The sequence below is a fragment of the Castor canadensis genome, chromosome 13 (genome assembly GCF_047511655.1).
Source record: "Castor canadensis chromosome 13, mCasCan1.hap1v2, whole genome shotgun sequence".
Taxonomy (NCBI): domain Eukaryota; kingdom Metazoa; phylum Chordata; class Mammalia; order Rodentia; family Castoridae; genus Castor; species Castor canadensis.
In genome coordinates this window covers 101,280,916-101,295,100 of record NC_133398.1, presented here as the reverse complement: position 1 = coordinate 101,295,100, position 14,185 = coordinate 101,280,916, and the positions used below count along the sequence as shown (strand labels likewise).

General features: G+C 47.1%; 1 protein-coding gene across 2 annotated transcripts in view; it reads right to left on the bottom strand.

Moving 5' to 3' along the window:
• Window positions 1-14,185, bottom strand: part of LOC109685463 (protein bicaudal D homolog 2-like) — a 52,326-nt gene that overhangs the window by 27,078 nt on the left and 11,063 nt on the right. For both annotated transcript variants that reach the window (XM_074052346.1, XM_074052349.1), the window contains exon 4: window positions 13,801-13,922. The gene's annotated coding sequence lies outside the window, so the exon portion shown is untranslated. The remainder of the gene's footprint in view (window positions 1-13,800; window positions 13,923-14,185) is intronic.

Genomic DNA, 14,185 nt, shown 5'->3' with positions numbered 1-14,185 from the left:
GTAGGCAAAGAGCTAGAGATCTGGATCACCACAACGGCAACAAACAGCAGAGTCAAGAGCAGGTCTGAGGACCCAACCTTCTTTCCAAGAAAGATCTTTTTGTAAGGAAATGATATCACAAGGGGATATGGAATGACCTCAGAGAAAGGAAGAAATTCCACTTTCATGTTTGTGCAGGCTGGGAAAACAAAATACAATGTTTCAGGAATTTTCTGTAAATTGAAAGGTCTAAAAAGTAAACACTACAGAAAACTATGTTAGCATGTACCCAAACACAGGACAAATGAAAAGAAAAATGATCTCTTAAATTATGTCTGTATCAGGGAGGGCAAACAGAACAAAACAGCAGGAAATTAAGTAAACAAAATAGAAACATCATATCAAAATTTAGGGATCACTGCCAAGCAGTACTGTGCTGGGGGAGGGGCACTGTACTAAGAATAAACATTAATGATAAAAAGAAACAGCATGTCTACTCTCTGGAATTTCAGAAACTGAACAAAGTAGCCACATAAGTCTCACTCAGGGGAAGTAAAACACCAAACCCCAGAAACAAAAGAGAAAAGCAAAGCAACTACAGTTAGCGTATCTTTTAACCTAATATTCACATGCAAAGGGAAGGGAAGCCTTACTGACTGTACAGTTTCTGTTGCAATCTGAGGACTGAGCTGCTACGTACTGATTCTACCTCGCACCCCAGGCAAGAAGAGCAATGGCAGGCTCATCCCATGGGAAACATTAGCCAAGGCAGGGAGCACAGTGTCCAAGAGGCAGCCCACATGCCATGTGGCCTAATGCCTAGCTCAAAGTTCTAAGAGTTCATGTTCCTATATTATGGAGGGAAAAAACCAGGGTCCCACAGACCAAGGCTGTGACAGGGCAGAGGCAGAGCTAAAACAGAGCTTACTCCCCGCTTCATGCCTGTCAGAACTGCTACCTGGTAGCAAGGGGATCCTAGACTATCAAGGGCTCCTGAATCAGTAAAAAGGGAGATGCCCAGTGGGAACCCTGCTCTGTCCAGATGCCACCTGCCTACCCGAAGTCCTCCTCTCCCCTAAGCCTGGGCTGCCATTATGGGAGCTATTCGGGTCATAAGCACTACTTGCTCCAGCTCTGATGGAGGCCTAGGGGAGGAAGAGGAGGACAACAATAGCTGTAAGCAAAAAAGCAAGAGGATGCCTAGTCCCAAGGAGGGACAATAATCTCCAGGGTCACTGCACTTCACAGTTTGTCCCATTAGAAGATCAGTAGCTTCTCACAGAAGGCATTAGTTCCTATCACAGCTGAGAAACTGAGTTCTGAGAACACGTACCTCCATAAACATCTCCCCAAAGGAGTCTGACAGAAAAAGCAAGAAAGAAGAGACTAAGAAGCCAGAGGTGGCAAGGTCTGGCCCCTGCCTGTTCTCAGAATCTCAGGGGGATACAACCTGAAATTTCCATTCCCAGGGTGGGAAACCTGTGGCTTGAAATTAGGGAGAAGGTCTATTAATTCAGATCAGGCTGAACCAGGTCGTGGTGGTCCCAAGCCACACCCCCTTTCTCATGGATATCACCTCCCTCCCAGCACACAGCTCCTGCCTCCCCAAACATGGGATAGCAGAAGCAACAAAGCATCAGGTGAGAGGACCAAATCCCCAACAGGGACCTGTCCATGTGTGGATAGGAGAGAGGGGCTCACTGTGGCATCCCCAAGGAAGGTGGAAGCACATGCCACAAGTTGACATCAAGTCTGCTGCACGATTCATAGGGGCTGCTGGGTGGTAGACAGGCAGTTTGGACTTCTGGTAACCTGCACCCATGGGCAGCCACCTGAATGCACCATGGTGTGTCTTGTTATAGGCAAATTAGACCTCAGTCTTAACAATGAGGACTGTAACCAATAGAATCATCTAGGCAGCAGCCAGTCACTCCAGAAATGTCCACCCTTCGGTGTCAGAGGCTACCTTAAAAATATAGCCTGGTCTTAAAACAGATCTGGGCTCTCACAGTGAACCACTCCAGTTCCGACAATGGGGGGTTCTCCAGGCAGCCTCTAGAGAAGGAAGGATCCACCAAGCTCCCACACAAAGAACTTCTGAAAGGCTGAACAGAACCCTGCAACTTTTCTCCTGGCCACATCTCAGAGCCAGGGTGTCATAAGGCGTCCAAATGGACTTTGTACCACTATCCACCCTGCTAACCGCAGTGGCCACAGTATCTTGGCCCAGTGTGGGAAGTCAGGTGGCACCACAGAGAAACATTTTGCCCTGGACCCTGGCACAGTGGGTCTGCATGCTGATGCCCCCTTCCAAAGCCCCTGCAGGCTCCTGAGCACAGTTCAGGGCATCAGGTCAGCAGGGAGGAAAAGTCCAGCAGCAGCTCCCCCAGAACAAAAGAATATCCTCCAACTAATGCCACCCTTGGCCAGTGCCCAGTCACTCCAGTTCACAGATGCCTGGGGAGGCTCACACGGAGGCAGAGGCAGGGCCAGCCAGTCAGACACACATGACATGGGGCAGGGCAGCACTCCTTGCATGAGAAGGGCCAGGCCTATCCTGGGGGTACTGTACCGACAGAGTCTATGTCGGTACAGAGGTGGAGAGGGTGAGCATAAGCCCAACAAGCGGTATCTGCTCAGGAAGAATCTGTGGAATGAATGGGTGACAAATCTGGGGACACAGCTGGGAGGTGATGGGCCCCACCACACCCAAAGTGTGTGGGAATGGTAGGTCCATAGATGGACAGATGCTGGAGTACTGGGGGTGCAGCAAGCTCCAGGGGTACTAGGTGGATAGCATTTTAAATTCCTGTGGGGTATCTCCTATTTCCTGCCTCCCTGTCCAGTGGAAGGGGTCAGACATTCAGTGACAGAGTGGCAAGAGCAGCTCCCAGAGCCACCTCTCCCCTATGCCTTCCCTGTTCCTACCCAGCACCCCTTAGGCTCATGCACACTGCAGGCTTCCCAGGACACAGGACCCTGCCATGGTCCAAATCATAAATGGTGGAATGGGGAGCTTTCAGAACCCCACTGTAAGCTCACCCCCGGTATAGCTGGGGGCTTCCCACTTGTCTTCACACAGGATTATTCCAGAAGCATAAACACTCCTGAGATTGATTTAATCACCATAGGTGCAGGCAGACCCAGACATATGGACCTGCCAACTCACCCAAAAGGACCCAAGCAATACATCATATGAGATCCTACCACATCACCCCTCAGTCAGCTGTTCCCATCACCCTCACTGGGTGAAGGGGCTCCAGGAAGGACCTCCCTGACCAACCTCTCCTCCTTTTGTTCAAAGGGCACTTCCTGAACAGACCCTGACAGCAAAGGACATGGACTCCAGGGCCTATGGGAGAGGACAGAGATCTCACCTGATCCTCACAGAAGCCCTGCAAAGTAGAACCTGTTAACACCCCCATTTCACAAGCAAGCAAACAGACTCAGCAAGGTCAGATGATTCACCTGAGTGGCGCCACCATGGTTTCTCACTTCCAAAACCATCTAGCTCCCAGAGCAGGGGTATCCAGGGAGGAGATAGAGGTTGCTAGGGAGGGGGCATGAGGCAGATCCAGGCCCTGAGGAACCAAAACAGTCTCATCTGACAGGTAGAGAAAGGGAGCAGTCCTATACCCAGTCAAGCAGGAGCCCGTAAAGGCTACAAAGTCCCTAGGAGAGGGCAAGGGCTTAGTGGGAATCAGGGCCAGATGGGCAGAGTGCCCACCTACCTCTGCCACACCTCACAAGGCAGGCATCATTTGTCAATCAGACCCATGCCTCAGGCCCACCCTAACCCAGCCCCTCCAAAGACCCACCCATCCTACCCATGGCCAGAGGCTGAGGGAGCCGGCCTGCCCTTCCCACCACATGGCTCCCTTTCCCCCTAGGAGCCCAAAACTTGTGACTGTGGGAATCCTTAGGATCAGGGGCCCTTGAGGCACCCAGGGAATACTATGGGCTGAGGGGGCTGTCTCTGGTCCCATGGCCCCTCCTCTGTGAGGCCCATGTCAATCTGCAGTGGCCGTCCCATTGCCAACTGAGAACCCCAGCTGCCCTGGGCAGTGTCCAAATGCTAAGCTGCTTTTAGAAAACTGGGGATTCGCCCCCATACAGGAGGGATTTAGCTGGAAACGGGCACCATTAAGAGAAGATTACACCCTAATTGCCCTGGTGTCAGCAGACAGGCTTCTGGCCAGCTGAGCCCTGGGGCTGCCAGAGGTCCCCATGGACCCTGGATCCCCTTCCCAAGGACACAGTGTACACTCTTGGGGTCTGGAAACCAGACTTCATCTTCCACAGCAGATGGCTGCCCCACACAAATCTTCATTCAACAGCCTGGTCAGGGAAGGAGGGGTGGTCTGGGACCCCTGCAGGGAGCTATCCAATTCACATCTGTTCTGTGCCAGCAAAGGATGACTTGGCGGGCAGAACAGCCTGGGCCAGACTGGACTGGAAACTACAGGAGAGTGGGATAGCGGCCAGGTTTTCTTCTCACTTCATTGCTAGCCCTCATCAGATTTTGTCACTTCATTAGCCTGTTTTAGGAAGGGACATCAGCAAAGCTCTTGGTCAGCAAGTAGCAGGAGAACCCAAGCTTAGGCTATCTCCTCTCAGGCACCAGCATTCTTCCCACCACAGGACCCATGACAAAATAGCAGCCCAAGGAAAGATGGTCACAGGCTGTGATGACACAAATACAATTGTCCAAAGGTTCTGAAAGGTGAGTGAGCCTATGGGAAGCACTGCAGCCAGGCACTGGTGCCACAGGTGCCCTATGCCCCAGGGCTGAAGAGGTTAGTGAAGGCACCCTGGGTACACAGGGTCCATTTACAGCTCTGTGCCACAAGGGGCTTTCAGGCTCAGACTAAGGGATGCCGGGACTCCATTTGTCCTAAAAACAGAACAAGCCCAGCTGTCTGTTTTCCCAGCCCCTCATGTCTTCATGGGTCGCTCAGGGGACACTCCAGGCTATTCTCATGCTGTCACATGACCCTCACACATGGTCATCCTGGACAACCTCTGGCAGTGAATATTCTGGGCCACGTTACAGTCTGCTCTGGCTTAACTAGTCTCCCCACCAAACTCATGTTGAGGCTCAACTGCTCAATGAAACAGTGTTGGGAGGTGGGGCCTCCAATTATTAGGAGAGGTCTGGGTCACAGGAGTGGAGCCCTCATGAATGGATTAATATCTTTCTCGGGGGAGTTCAGCCCCCTCTCTTCCACATGCACCTGCTTGCCATTCTATACCATGTGGACCTCACCAGAAGCTGCAAACTGGTACCATGCTCTTGAACTTCCCAGCCTCCAAAACCATGAGCCTTCTCATGGTTCTTCTGTGCACCCTCACCCCCCCAAAAAACCAAAAAAACCCAAAAACCTTCCTTTATAAATTACCTTGATGTCAGGTATTCTGTTATAGCAACAGAAAGTAGACTAAGACATAGTCCTTAAAGGAAGGGAGCCTATGGAGATGGGAATAGGCAACTCAGGTCACTGAACAGAGACAACTTATGGAGGGCAGTAGCCTGAACTACGTAGTGTCCTAACAGTAAGATGGTGTTTCAGACTCCAGCCAATGCAAGCAAGGAGGAAGGCATTCCATGGTAGAGTGAAGCACAGCCAGAGAACGGGGAGGAGAGGAAATGTGGCCAACAGCAGCTGGGATGTTCAGACATGGGACAGGACACCACAGCACAGGAGACCTAATATGGCCTGCCCTAGATTGCAGAGTGCCACCTAACTGACCACAGATCCACAGGTGGGTTCATACAAAACTGCCTGAACACCAGTGATGGGGCAGATATAGGAGAGAGGTGAGGGAAGTCATGTCAAAGTGGAGCTGGCCCTAGGACTTCTGGGGAGGACCTGGGATGTGGGGAGCCAGACCAAGGGGCAGAAAAGGATCCTCAGAGGGAAAGTGGTGGCAAGTACTAGCAGGGACTCAGAAACAGCGGGAAATGACAGTGGAAGCATCTGACTCAGAGGCAGGACAATCTATCACCCTTTAGGAGGGACCCAGCACTAGCCCCTGTCTGTGTGAATGCCCATGCAAAACTCAAATCTGGACTGACCAGCAGCTGACTCTAGACCTCCTCCTTAATGGCTGCTCTGATCAAAATGCACATGGCTCAGTTACCAGGACGGTTTACAGAAGTGAGATCAACCCTGAGCTGAGCCCAGGGAGAAGGAAAATGACATGGATAAGACTTGTCCTGTGGGCAGATTTAGAATCAAGAGCAATGGGATACACTAGAAGAGAAATACTACACATCTTATGAAAAATTTAACCAATGCTACTAGGTGAATTTTTTTAACTCATGTAAGTTCTATTACTTTTTCTCAAGATTAAAACAAATAAGCACAATTATCAACTGACAATGACCAACAGCAACCCCACCAGTCTGGTGTTGAAGACCTTAATCTCTGGCAAATCCTGATCAGGAAGGTTGGGGGGATGGGGAGAGAAGAACCCAGGCCCTGGTTCCCACAACATATGTGCTTGTAAAAATCACTGCATTGTACAAAATAACACAACAAAAACCACAGGGTATCAGGGAAAGATAAGTTAGGGGTACAACTTCATCAGTAACACATTAAGAAAGAGAAAACTGCCAGGTGCCAGTGGCTCACGCCTGTAATCCTAGCTACTCAGGAAGCAGAGATCAGGAGGATTGTAGTTCGAAGCCACAGTAGCCTCTCAAAATAGTTTGAGAGACCTTATCTTCAAAATATCTAACACAAAAAGGACTGGTGGAGTGACTCAAGGTGTAAGCCCTGAGTTCACGCCCCAGTACCACAAAAAAAAAAAAAGAAAAGAAACAAAGAGAAAACCTAATAAAAACAGTAAGACATTGTCAAAACAGTAGGATATTGGCAAAAAGAATAATCACATAGCTTAATGGAACAGAACAGGGAGCCCAGAAATAGAACCATACAAATACCATCAACTGACCTTTGATGAAGGAGCAAAGGCAATTCAGTGAAGGATAGTCTTCTCAACTAATGTTTCTGGACCTACTGGATACCTATACCCAAAATAATTAGTCTAGACACAGCCCTTGTACTCTTCACAAAAGCTAATTCAAAGTGGACCACAGACCCACATGAAAAATGCAAAACTAGAAAACAAGAAAAAAAAATAGAAGGAAACCTATGTGACCTTGAGTTTAGTTATAGAATTTACAACACCAAAAAACATGATTCACAAAAGCAAAAATCTCCTTAAAATCAAAACCATCTGTTCTGCCAAAGACACTGCTAAGCAAATAAAAACAAGCCATACTCCGGGAGAAATTATTTGCAAAATATGACATATAAAAAACATATAAAGAACACTCAAAACTGAAAATTAAGAAAACAAGCAACACAATTTAAAAATGAACACAAGACCAGAACAGATATCAAATGGCAAATGAGCATACGAAAAGATGCTCTGGGCTGCAGATGTAGCTCAGTGGTAGAATACTTGCTTAGCATGCATGAGTTCTTGGGGTTTGATCCTTAGCATGACCAAGAAACAAAAAAAGTGAAAAGATGCTCAGCATCATGTTTCATTAGGGAACTGCAAATAAAACAACAAATTCCACTCTATACCTACTAAGTCAGCCAATGTCCAGGACACTGACAATATCAAATGCTACCAGGACTGTGGAACAACAAGAAATCTGTTGCTGCTGGTAGAAACAGAAAATGAGCCAGCTAATAAGACTGGCAATCTTACTCTTAAAAATTTACCCAAAGAATTTAAAAACCTGTCTACACAAAAACCTACATATGAAAGTTTATACCAGCTTTATTCATAATTGTTGAAAACTGGAAGCAACCAAGATGGCCTTCAATAGGTGAATGGATAAACTATGGTCTACTCATACAATGAAACATCACTGTAAATTTCTTTTTAGGTATCAAGCCATGAAAAGTCATGGGTGAATCTTAAATGTATAACTGTTAAGGAAAGAAAGCAGTGTGGAAAGACCACATACTATCTGATTCCAATTACGTGACATTCTGGAAAAAACAAAACTATAGAGATGGTAAAAACATCAGTGGTTGGCACAGGCTCATGAGGGGTAGGGTTTGAATAGGTGAAACACAGGGAATTTTGCAGGGGGGCACATTATGGAGTTTGAACTTGAGGCTTCATGCTTGCTAGGCAAGAGCTCTACAGCTTAAGTCAAGCCTCCGGCCCAGGTGACTTTTTGGGGAAACAATTCTGTATACTAGCATGGCAGATAAATGACACTAAGCATTTCTTAAAACCAGGTAACTCCAAAAACAGACTGAATCGATGTGTGCAAATTTAAAAAATCATGTAGTGGAACAGGGGATCCCAAGATGGAATGTTGAATGTGACAAAACAATCTAACTGTACTTAAAATGCCTAAAACAACCTCAGGAAAAGAGGTGAGGATTTAAGCAACTTTGGGATAAAGTGGACTCCATAAGACTAAGGCAAAAAGAACTATACAGAAACCTACTGGTGTACAGGTTGACAATTCAGACACTGCTGTGAAGTGAACTGGAATGAAACAATTAAGTTATTGCATGGCAGTAGTGGGAGCCAGGTTGGAGTGGGAGGTTAGAGATAAACAAGGGCAGGTGGTGAGAATGCTCCATGTGGTGATGGATTAGAGTTGGATACGGCAGTGTGGATTCATGTTTAACTAAATATATATACAGAAGCTACATACAGGGATATTCAATATGTGTATAAACATGGGTTGGTAGACACATGTATATCTCCTTGCTCTGCAGTGCCTAAAATCAAAGACACCCTAGTACAATGAGCACACCGAGACTAGATCTTTGTTCCTAATGCCTTTTCCATTTAAAGGAACCAGGGCTTCTTGAGGGGAATGACTGATTGGAAGACCAAGGCAGGAAATACAAAGATGACACTGGACCATCTTCCAGTGTCAGAAAGTAAACAGTGTTATTAAAAAAAAAATACAAAGTCACAATGATAGAATATGTCACAGGGGAATAAGAGCCACCTGAAAGAGCTCTTGATAGCCAAAGCTGGGCAACATATGCAGCCGCAAGATAAAGTAGCACTGCATAAAATAATCCAATGTATAAAATAAACTGCCCTGAGTTTATACTGACTAAATAAATGGGGGTAGGAGAGAGGAATTAGGTCTCCCATTTTTTAAAAGTTCAAATAATTTGCAAACAAATTTCCTTCTAAAAAGTATAGAACAGAAAGGAGGGAAAAGAGTAACTTTAAAGTAGAGAAACCTGACAACCACTATCCATCTGGTAACCAAGGTCAACAACAACTGTGATGCATCTTGTTAATAGTATGTACCTGATGTGTGATGAGACAGGCCCTCTACTTCTATGATCTTCCTCCCTCAAACACATCATCCCAATCTAATCATGAGAAAAACATGAGACAAATAGCAATTGAGGGGCATCTTACAAAACACCCAACCAATCTTCCTTAAAGCTGTCAAGGTCATCAAAAAGGAGGAAATCTGAGAAACAGTCACAGCCAAGAGGCGCCTAAGGAGAAATGATGACTAAATGTAATATGAATATCCTGATGGGACCTTGTCTAAGAAGGACATTAGATAAAAACTAAGGCAATCTAGATAAAGTACAGACTTTAGTGACAATCCTTGATATTGGTTCATCAATCGTAACAAATATACCACACTAATGTCTGATGTTAATAACAGGCAACTGGGTGTGGGAGATATGGGAATTTTGTACTATCTCTGCAATTTTTCTATAAATCTAAAGAGGTCTTATATTCACTTATTTTTTAAATAAAAAGACAGCACAGTTTGACACATTAAATGGACTAAAAACATGTAAATGCTAACAATATACATGCCACTTTAACAATGTGCTGAGGGGTTTGCTAGTGGATGTATCCCAGGCTGGCTGCTCTGGAGCTGGTGGGAAGAGTGTTTTCGCAAACAGGATGGGAAGCGTACAACCACATGTGAGTGGGTATGTCCTGTGTATTCCCATAGCACAGGTCAATGGGGGTGCAGGGGTGTGTTTACTAGTGTCTTTCTAAGGATGGAAATGCAGGCAGGCACATGCAAAATTCTCATTACGATCAAATTGTTCCCTCACATATCAATCATTCTGGAACAAATGTTTATATCCTCATCACCTTTCTCCATGCTGGAGAACAAACCCAGAACCTTTGGCATGTTAGGCAAATGTTTTATCACAACCCCAGCCTGTATTTTCATTTCAAAACAAGCATTAGAGAATTGAATGTAATACACAAAAGAAAACTGGTTTGGTTCAGTCAGTAAGCTGGAAATGCAAAAGTGAAATACCATTGTCTCAGGTCACTTAATTAATTAATTAATTTAGTAGGACTGGGATTTGAACATAGGGCTTTGTGCTTACAAAGCAGCACTAGCAAAGCAGGTACTCTAGCTCTTGAGCCACACTTCTGGTTCATTTTGCTCTGGTTATTTTCGAGATAGAGGTCTTGTGAACTAAAAACCTGGTTGGCCGATCTCAGTCTCCCAAGTACCTAGGATTACAGGCATGAGCCACTGATGCCCAGCTTCAGACCACATTATTAGGACACCCAGGGAATCAATTCCTCATGAATTGATTCATGAACATACTGGTCATCAACCAGTCCTGGACCTCCACAACTGCCCCGTAAGGGCAGGGCAGAGCAGCACAAGATATAAGAAGGAAGGACAGATGAAGTGACCAGGGATATCAGGCAGGGAGCAGCATATGCCTGCAGGGAAGCTCAGCTATAACACCATAACCATTACCAAAGTGAAAAGCTAGTCCAACTGCAAGGCCTTCAGGAATAGCTGACTTAAAACAAGGAAACTAAGGCAGGGTCAAAAGTCAAGCCAACAGTGATCTGGTCAGTGCTATGCTAGAGACAGAGTAGGCAATTGGTCCTCACTCTGACCTTGGTGTCCTCATCTACAGGATGTGAACTATTCGGAGAGCACTGGACATCTCAGTGTGACAGTCAGGACACACCCACTAAATGACAACATCATCCCAGGTGGATACTGTTGCTCAATAAAGGTTGGTATAAGGAATGAGCTGGAATAGGTGACTATGAGACAGCAATGCAAGATACAAGTCATCTATCAGCTAAAGGAGGCACCCTAATTTAAAAGAAAAAAGCCAGGCGTCAGTGCCTCATGCCTGTAATCCTAGCAATTCAGGAGGCAGAGACCAAAGGATTACAGTTTAAAGCCAGCCTGGGCAAATAGTTTGAAAGACCCTATCTCAAAAACGCTCAACACAAAAAAGGGTTGGCAGAGTGTCTCGAGTGGTAAAGCACCTGTCTAGCAAGCGTGAGGCCCTGAGTTCAAATCCTATTATCAGCCCCCCCCCAAAAAAGAAAACTGGAAAGAAAAGACAAGAGTTGAGTGCCTGTGAGGAACAGATAAGGTGGAAACCTCTCCCCGCTGGGGCTTTCCATAGCACAAGGACAGGGATGGGAACATGGAGAGCTTCCAGGGCTACTCAGAGCACTGTGGAAAAGGTGACAGGACCAATGCAACAAGCAGGCCTTGCTTGGCTCTTTACGCGAAAAAAACAACGCTAAAACAAAATTTATGAGTCAAATTTGGGAAATCCAAATGCTCCTTGACAGCAGACATTAAGGAATTGTTAGGTTTTTATGTGTTTTGTAAGACAATGACTACCATCTCAGCAACTCAACTGATATCGAAGCAGCCACAGAAGATGAACTGAGATACAGAAGACTGGCCACAACTACAAGCTGCAGGGGCAGGCAGATGCAAAGGCTCACCAAATCCCTCTCTCTACATTTAGGCTATGTTTAAAACTAAAACGTATCTCTTTTTTTAAATAACTGCTACAGGTGCATCCAGTATCCCCTGCTTTATGGTGTCTGTGTAGCTCACAGACTTCTGGGAAGAAAAGCAGACAAGGAGAAATGTACAGCATGTATCATTTATTCACTGTCTGCACAGGCTTCACGGAGACACTGCACTGCTCTGCTCTGTGTTCTAGGGTTCCTAAAATGTACAATCCTAAAATACAGTAACTTCTAAAATAGAAGCCAGCCCCCGTCCTCCTCAATGTCAGGCATCTGTCCTCCAGTCCCTCAGCCTAGGAAGACAAGCCTGTCAGAAGACAGCTTCATGTGGCCGAGAGCCCAGCTGCACCCAGGGGCGGGGGGTAACGACCCTCCCACCGCGACTTGGCCTGCCTGGAAGGACCCAACCCCGATCTCCCAGAGCAAGAGCACAAGGCGCCCTGGACCTCTCTGGATCCAAGGCTTCACTGCCCGTGGTGAAGCACCCCTTGGTGAAGCACCTGTGGGTTGGCCTCACTCCCAGGCTGCTAGAGCAGTTTATGGCTGATCTAGCTGGTGCCTGGTCTTTACTTCCAGCACAGGCCCAACTAGATGCCTTAAGTCACCACAGGGCCTACTCAAATATCATGTCCCCAGCCACTGGTCCACAGTCAAACCAGTGGACCCCATGGGCCGATTTTAGAGAAATGGACAGATTTCTAGATGCATATGATCATCCAAAACTGAACCAAGAGGAAATTAATCACCTGAACAGACCTGTAACACAACATGAAATTGAAGCAGCAATCAAGAGCCTCCCCAAAAAGAAAAGTCCAGGACCTGATGGATTCTCTGCTGAATTCTATCAGACCTTTAACGAAGAACTGATACCAACCCTCCTTAAACTGTTCCGTGAAATAGAAAGCGAAGGAAAACTGCCAAACACATTTTATGAAGCCAGTATTACACTTATCCCAAAACCAGGCAAAGACACCTCCAAAAAGGAGAACTACAGGCCAATCTCCTTAATGAACACTGACGCAAAAATCCTCAACAAAATAATGGCAAACCGAATTCTGCAACACATCCAAAAGATTATTCACCACGAGCAAGTAGGCTTCATCCCAGGGATGCAGGGGTCGTTCAACATACGAAAATCAATAAACGTAATAAACCACATTAACAGAAGCAAAGACAAAAACCGCTTGATCATCTCAATAGATGCAGAAAAAGCCTTTGATAAGATCCAACATCATTTCACGATAAAAGCTCTAAGAAAACTAGGAATAGAAGGAAAGTTCCTCAACATTAGAAAAGCTATATATGACAAACCTACAGCCAGCATTACACTTACCGAAGAAAAACTGAAACCATTCCCTCTAAAACCAGGAACCAGACAAGGATGCCCACTATCTCCACTCCTATTCAACATAGTACTGGAATTCCTAGCCAGAGCAATTGGGCAAGAAGAAGGAATAAAAGGAATACAAATAGGCAAAGAAACTGTCAAAATATCCCTATCTGCAGACAACATGATCCTATACCTTAAAGACCCAAAACACTCTACTCAGAAGCTTCTAGACATCATCAATAGCTATAGCAAGGTAGCAGGATATAAAATCAACATAGAAAAATCATCAGCATTTCTATACACTAACAATGAGCACACGGAAAAAGAATGTATGAAAACAATTCCATTTACAATAGCCTCAAAAAAACAAAAATCAAATACCTAGGTGTAAACCTAACAAAAGATGTGAAAGACCTCTACAAGGAAACCTTGACCCAAACCCCCGGCCGGAGGCAAGCCGCCTTGAAGCGCCTGGCTCGCCGCCTCGCTCCCGGGCGGGCCGGCCGCTAGCGAGGTTCGCTACCGCCCTGGCGGGTGCAGGCGCCTGCCCGCCGCCAGCACGGGTCTCCCAGCGGCGGCGGCGCTGGCACACCGAGACGCCCCAGCGTCCTCCCCCACGTGGCCCGCTCCACAGCTCTGAGGGCCCAAGCCCTGGCTGCTGCAGCCCATCCGCCCGGGTCCCCTCGCTCACTCACCCTCCAAGAAGCTGGTCGGTTCCCAGGTCCTCTGTGTGCGCGCGCGGGCGCGCCCGCGATGCCTGGACGCTGAGGGCGGCAAAGGCCCCAGGGTGGACCCCCGCAGGCGGCCGACGGGCAGCCTACGAAGACAAGCCTGTCAGAAGACAGCTTCATGCGGCCGAGAGCCCAGCTGCACCCAGGGGCGGGGGGTAACGACCCTCCCACCGCGACTTGGCCTGCCTGGAAGGACCCAACCCCGATCTCCCAGAGCAAGAGCACCAGGCGCCCTGGACCTGTCTGCACTTCTCCAGGAATCCCCCAGGCTTGGGTGGCCTGCAGGGACCTGGAGCCCGACTCCGCCCCCCAGCTCTGCAGGGGCCCACCTCCCTCCCCTCCACCTGCC